The sequence below is a fragment of the Dendropsophus ebraccatus genome, chromosome 8 (genome assembly GCF_027789765.1).
Source record: "Dendropsophus ebraccatus isolate aDenEbr1 chromosome 8, aDenEbr1.pat, whole genome shotgun sequence".
NCBI lineage: Eukaryota > Metazoa > Chordata > Amphibia > Anura > Hylidae > Dendropsophus > Dendropsophus ebraccatus.
Window position 1 is genome coordinate 90,716,724 of NC_091461.1, and position 6,385 is coordinate 90,723,108.

A 6,385-nucleotide genomic window follows, 5' to 3' on the forward strand; every position below is an offset into this window, starting at 1 on the left:
CACCTGGGATCGTGGCGGTTCAGAGCGGGGTCGCCGCATGGCCCCGCTCTGAACACCTCCTGGAGACATATGACATACAGGTACGTCATATGTCCCTAAGAGGTTAAAGGGGAACTCCGGATAAGAAAAACTTGTTTTCTATTAAAAATATATGTATGTTATGTATGTGAATGACCCCCTTCCCCGTGTTTCCCCCCACCCACGCTAGACTCGGAAGTGTAGTGCTCTATACTCATCTGATCCGTGTCGACCCCCGTCCGCCATCTTGTGACAATGATGTAATCTTCGGGCGGCCGGCCAAACCGCTCCGACCGTCCCTCGTGCTGGTCGCCCTCTGCCGCGATAGGCTGAGCAGCTGATGACGCGGCAGAGGGCGGCCGGCACTAGGGACGGTTGGAGCGGTTTGGCCGGCCGCCCTTAAGATGACATCATTGTCACAAGATGGCGGACGGGGGTTGACACGGATCAGCTGAGTATAGAGCACTACACTTCCAGGTCTAGCATGGATGGAAGGAAACACGGGGAAGGGGGCTATTCACTAACATAACATACATTACAAAGTTGTATAACTTTGTAATGTGTGTTATTTAGTGAATAATTGTTTAGCGCCGCACTACCCCTTTATATTATCACACCAAGTTCCTTCAGCTCTGCACTATTTCACAGGACTGGATCCCATGGTATGTATTTATATATATATATATATTAAATGTACTTTTTTTTTTTAACATGGGAGTGTATGCATGATGCATACCATAAATTGGCATCTATCACAGCTACATAGCAGACGTATCCTTTAAGAAGTTCCCCCACTGGACACCGCCATTATTTTCCAACAGCGTGACCTGCTCCAAAAACCTTTCCTTATTGAATATTTAAGGGGTGCCACACTGGAGAGAAGCCATTCCTATGTTCAGAGTTTTGTAAAGGTTTTGCTCATATGCAACTCACAAAAAGTTAGGGATATTTGGCTTGCGGGTGAAATGTATGGAAACATTCATGACAGTGATATGAAAGGAAGGCATTTAAGTAGCAGCATGCAATAGTGATTTTCTCATCTCAAACAATTTATTGAAACAAAAGCCAACAGTAGTAGTGGGTATACCCCAACAAAAAATGTCATGTGACCCATTCCAGCTTGGCAATTACGTCTCATGATGTTCGCCTTACTGTCTGCTGAGGCATGGCATCCCGCTCTTCTTGAAGGGTGGTTCTCGGGTCATAGAAGTTCTGGGTTACAAGGTTATGGGCCTCTGCACAGTGATTCAGCAGATCCCATAGATTTTCTATGCGATTAAAGTCTGAAGGAAATGCCAGTCTCTGGTAGCCATTCCCTAATGATGCAACCTTAAAGACCTAAAGCATTGTTGTCTATGACTGTTAGATTAGGTCTGTATTGTTTATGCAGAGGCACAATGACTGGATTTAAGGACAACTCCCATGCTAAGAAAAAAAAACTAAAAAACAATCAAAAACATAACATATACTTATCATCCCTCCTGAGCTGTTACTGTTTGAATTTCCCACCGTCTGCTTCCCCCCTGATTTCCATTCTTGGTCTTTATTTTTTCCCTACTGGTTTCAGCTTCCCATGATGCACTTTGGCTGCTGTGACGTTGCAAGTGCCTGCCCCTCCATTCACTTCAACTCCCACCATACACTAAACATGACCCCCTTTCTCTCTTCAATCAGGCTGTTGTATAATCACACAGGTTGTCAGCAATGTAGTGTACATTGCAAAGTGACATCTGCAGGATGGCCGTCCCTAATTAAGTCAGGGCAGCAGGGGAGAGATAAGACGGGGGTCAGTCACGGAGAGAAGATAAACAAGTGACATGACTCCTTCACTCACTGAGTCCACTCGGCAGCAGGAGAAGGGGGGGGGGGGTCCTGTAGCTGCCTATGTGCTGGGAGTCAGTCCCGAGGGAAGATAAGCAAGTGACATGACTCAGATGGCTTGCAGTTGCTCATCCAATCGGACTGAGCAAGCAGAGTCACCTGACAAGGCAGGGGAGGCTGGTGTAACAGGAGCTAGAGCAGCCCTCCTGCTGATGACTCATCGTCACAAGAAGGAGCTGAGAGAAGAGCCTGGTGACAACAGTAATTAGGTATGTGTGAGTTTTCTACACTTCCTGGTGTGGGGTTGAGGGGGGAAAAGACCGGGAAGGAGGGCAGATGGGTGATTGAAGCATATTACACAGTTATATAACTTTGTAATGTGCTTCAATTACTGGGAAAAAGTTTTTCATGGAAGTTGTCCTTTAATGATTTTATCCAGATAGCATGGACTTTTCACTGTACCATTCACATAGCGTAGGGCAGTTCTGTATTGACTAGACACACCTGGCCACACTGTAACATCATTACGTCTGGTGAAAACAGTCGCTGATGCATAGTGATCGCCTTGACGCCCCCCAACATCATTGGGGCCCATCATTTCATCTTTGTGCTGTTTATTGCTGAAAGTCAATTTGCACTGAGGCCCACTGGTCCCTCGTCCAGCATGGAAGGAGAGCAATATGCTTTAGCCACTGTTGCCTGTGGTGGTGTTACAGTGTGGGCAGGTGTGTCAAGTCAATACAGAACTGATCTGCACTTAGTTTACATGCTATTTGCATATTCACAAACTTTTAAAGCCATGCTCTTGCCCATAGGCTAGGTTCACACTTATGTGGAGTAAACACCATCAATGGGATCTCTTGGGAATCCCAAACTGTTTGTCTGTACTTTGAGAGAGGCCCTGAATGGAGCCCAAACGGAAGTGTGAACCTATTCTATTTTTGGGGATTTTTACTATTGGCCTTTTTGGCTGTTTTTACAGACTTTTTTTTTAAACCAAACGTTTGGGCTTTTGGTATGATTTTTTTTTAGGTACTGGTCTAGGTTCTGCACTGGTTTGGTAGTAAAGACTAGTAAAAGCAGTAGTTAATGACCAGGCGACCACTTAAAAACATTCTAAAAAAACACTCAAGAAAAGAGCATAAGTTATTTTTTTGTGTGAAATCAACTCTTTAATTTCAATATATTTTAACAACAACCTTCATAGCGACATTATATAACACTTGTTTCAAATGTTTCATCTTAAAATATAGATGGAATAGCCATTCTCTTCTGAAAAGAACAAGGGTTAACATTGACAATGTCCTCTAGTTTACTGCGTCAGAACAATATGAAATGTACACAGGCTCATTACTCTCAGACATACGGAATGCTTACATATTACATTAATAAGACAAACACAAAAAATACTGTTATTTTTTTTTGCATAGTGCCGAAATCTTGTCTAATGACGCAATGAAGACCAATATTCATTGGATGCCATGCAAAATCCAGATGGAACTCTTTGTTCAGAAGAATGCATTTACCCTATTAACCACACCTACAGATTAAGAAATGTTAGAGAGTGTGTGTCTGTCAGGGTTCCAACCGAACGTCTCTCTAATAGTGTGCTGTCCAAATGTTCGGCTACTAGAACCCGCCACCATGCTCTCCGTAACTCAAAATGTTGCTAAGAAACCTTTACTAGACCTATGTAAACTAGTGCAATGGAGACATGAGCCTCTTGTCTAAATAAATTGGTGCTTTGCAAAAACTGGACTCAAAACGGTCAATCCTTCAAGGCAGCACAATCTTTATTCTATTGTAAAACATGCAGCCAAAGTTCTTACAGGTTCCTCAGCTTTCTTGAAACATACTAGCTTTAGGGCTTCTCCCAAGGACATGTAAGAGAAGGGATTTCAGTGTTCTGTATATACATTGTCAAAGGAGATCAGGAGCATACACTGTATGTACTACAAAGAAATGGTCTTATCTCCAGTTTCATGTACCCTCATCCAGTAGTTGAAGCCACTTATGGTAAAGCCCTTAGCTTGGTGGCCTAACTATAACTAAAGTCTGTCTTTCAAGAGACCCATATTGATGTTGGGTTTATTTGGTAGGGAAAATAATAGAGATAAACATTACAAGAATGAGAGTAGTTAAAAGAGAAATATTTTGACTATGAAAGTCTGTGTGCCTAACAAAAAACAGGTCACCATTACACCCCTGGCTCCTGATAAGGGCCTATTACACCAGTCGTTAAGAGGAGCAAACGAGCGCTCATTTGTTCCTTGTTCCCCGCTCGCTGACGCCGCTATTCATCGCGGCAGCAGCGAGCGGGTGAGTGCGGGAAGGGGCGGCGGGGAGCTGCAGGGGGGCTGCCCGGGTGATCGCTGATCGCCCAGGCAGCCCATAGGATATAGCAGCGTCTGCTGCCGATGCTCCTATTCAACGGAGCGACGGCAGCAGATCGCTGCTATATCAGTCGCTTGTTTTTCAACATGTTGAAAAACAAGCGCTGGAACGATCGGCCGACATGAATGATGTCGGCTGATCGTTGCACTGTATTCCACGGGACGATTATCGTCCGTAGCGGCCGATATCGGCCGAATATGGACGATAATTGTTCCGTGGAATAGGGCCTTTAGGTCGCCCTACTGATGGCTCATTTCCACATCCAAGGAGGTTGGTCTCTTAAGTGCGCTCTTTGTGGGCACTTAAAGAGTCACAAAGACATGTCTAAAGTTTTGATCAGTCAGGGTCTGAGTTTTCAAACAGTGACTGGTCAGGAGAAGCAGTCACTGTCTGACTGTCTGATGCTCTCTCTACTCTGTGTCCATCCAACAGGGACAGCTCCATAGACTTACATTATGTGGCCGTCCAGGTCATGTGACACAGAGCCAGGAGAGAATGCGCTGAGCACGGACATCTCCCACTTAGACCCTAACCGGCCAAAACTTTATACATGTCTCTGTAACATGTCAAAATTATTAAAGCAGTGAGTCCAGTTGCCGCCAGCAATTGAGGAACACACTGGGCGGCCAGAGCCGCTGCTTGTAGGAGCACTATACATATCCATGATCTTAGCTAAGAATAGAAACTGGATCCTGGAATGGTTTTCCTGGCTGTTATATTCTACAGTATTGTGTTCTATAATGGCCAAACACCTTGGCTATTGAGGTTTGCAGAAGGTAAAACAGAAATACTGAAATGACTGAACTAACAACATTTTCATGGTACAAAATAAAATGATATTGCAATAATGAATTATAGTTGAATACTACACTAGCCTACGAATAAATTACATTATAGGATAACGCTAATGATAAATTAAGAGAGAACTTTAGCTACAAAACCATTAGGATTCAGAAACTTCACCGCAGATGCTATACTATAACATTCATGGTACATCAGGACAGGCTGCACCAAAGAACTGGGCCTCCACTCATGTAGCAGCAGAACCTTGGATGGGAGTCATGGAACAATGAAAGTCACTATAGTTGTAGCGGCAGCACCTAATGCTGCCAGTGGTGCCAATGTAATGCGCCTATTAGGTTCTCCACAAAACAAACTTTATCCATCTTCCTTTGTAGATGGTAGAAACTAAGAAAGGGATTAACACCCCAGGCCACAAAAAGGCCATCACAATGTCAGCTTTACCTGCTGTCAAAAAAATATCTATAGACCTTGCCATGTAAATAACACTCATAGCATGCTATCAGAAAAAAGAGAACATGGCTGTTCCTACACTTGACATAATACTAATCAATTTTATCGATTTAAACAATACTGGCGTGCAAATGTCCATCACCTTTAGGCACTGAATTATGGGAAATGTACTGTAGAACTGTGCTTCCCATAATGTACCCCAGACACTGAACTAGGAGGGGTACTTTAATGTGTCACTGTTACTTAAAAACCGATCTGTCAGGGAGACATGTTAAAAGTTTTGATTGGTCAGGGTCTGGGTGCTCAGAGCCCACGCATTCATTAGAAGGGAGAAGCACTTGTATCTCTGGGTGAGATGGGGAGAGAAGTATTTAGCGGTGCCCTTCTCCCCACTCCTTCCAGAGATCTGTGGGGGTCTGAAAACCCAGCCCCGAGCAATCCAAATGCCTGACATGAACAGTTCATAAGTGAACCTGCTGAAAGGTCAGCTTCACGCGAACCCAAACTTTCGGCAGATTTGCTCGTCTCTATTTAGGAGCTAACAAAAAAAGCATCAAAGTATTACCCACTAGGAAATCAATCTGAAAATCGGGGTAAGGCTAACTTCACACACAGCACACAGATTTTGCAAAATGCCACTATTTTTCCTTTAATTGTCCAGTTGCGGTAAAGTAACACCCTATTGATGAAAAATTGCAGCAAAAACATCATGCGTAAACACAGTCCAATTGGATTGTGTACATAACCATATTAAAGGGCAACTCCACCAAAAATAAGTTTTCATTCTTTAGCAATTACCACTACAAAACATTACTTTTGTATCTCATTCATGAAATCCAGCCACCACACTATTCCTGCTCTTAAGGGTACAAACCCACTTGACGTATTTGCTGCGTGA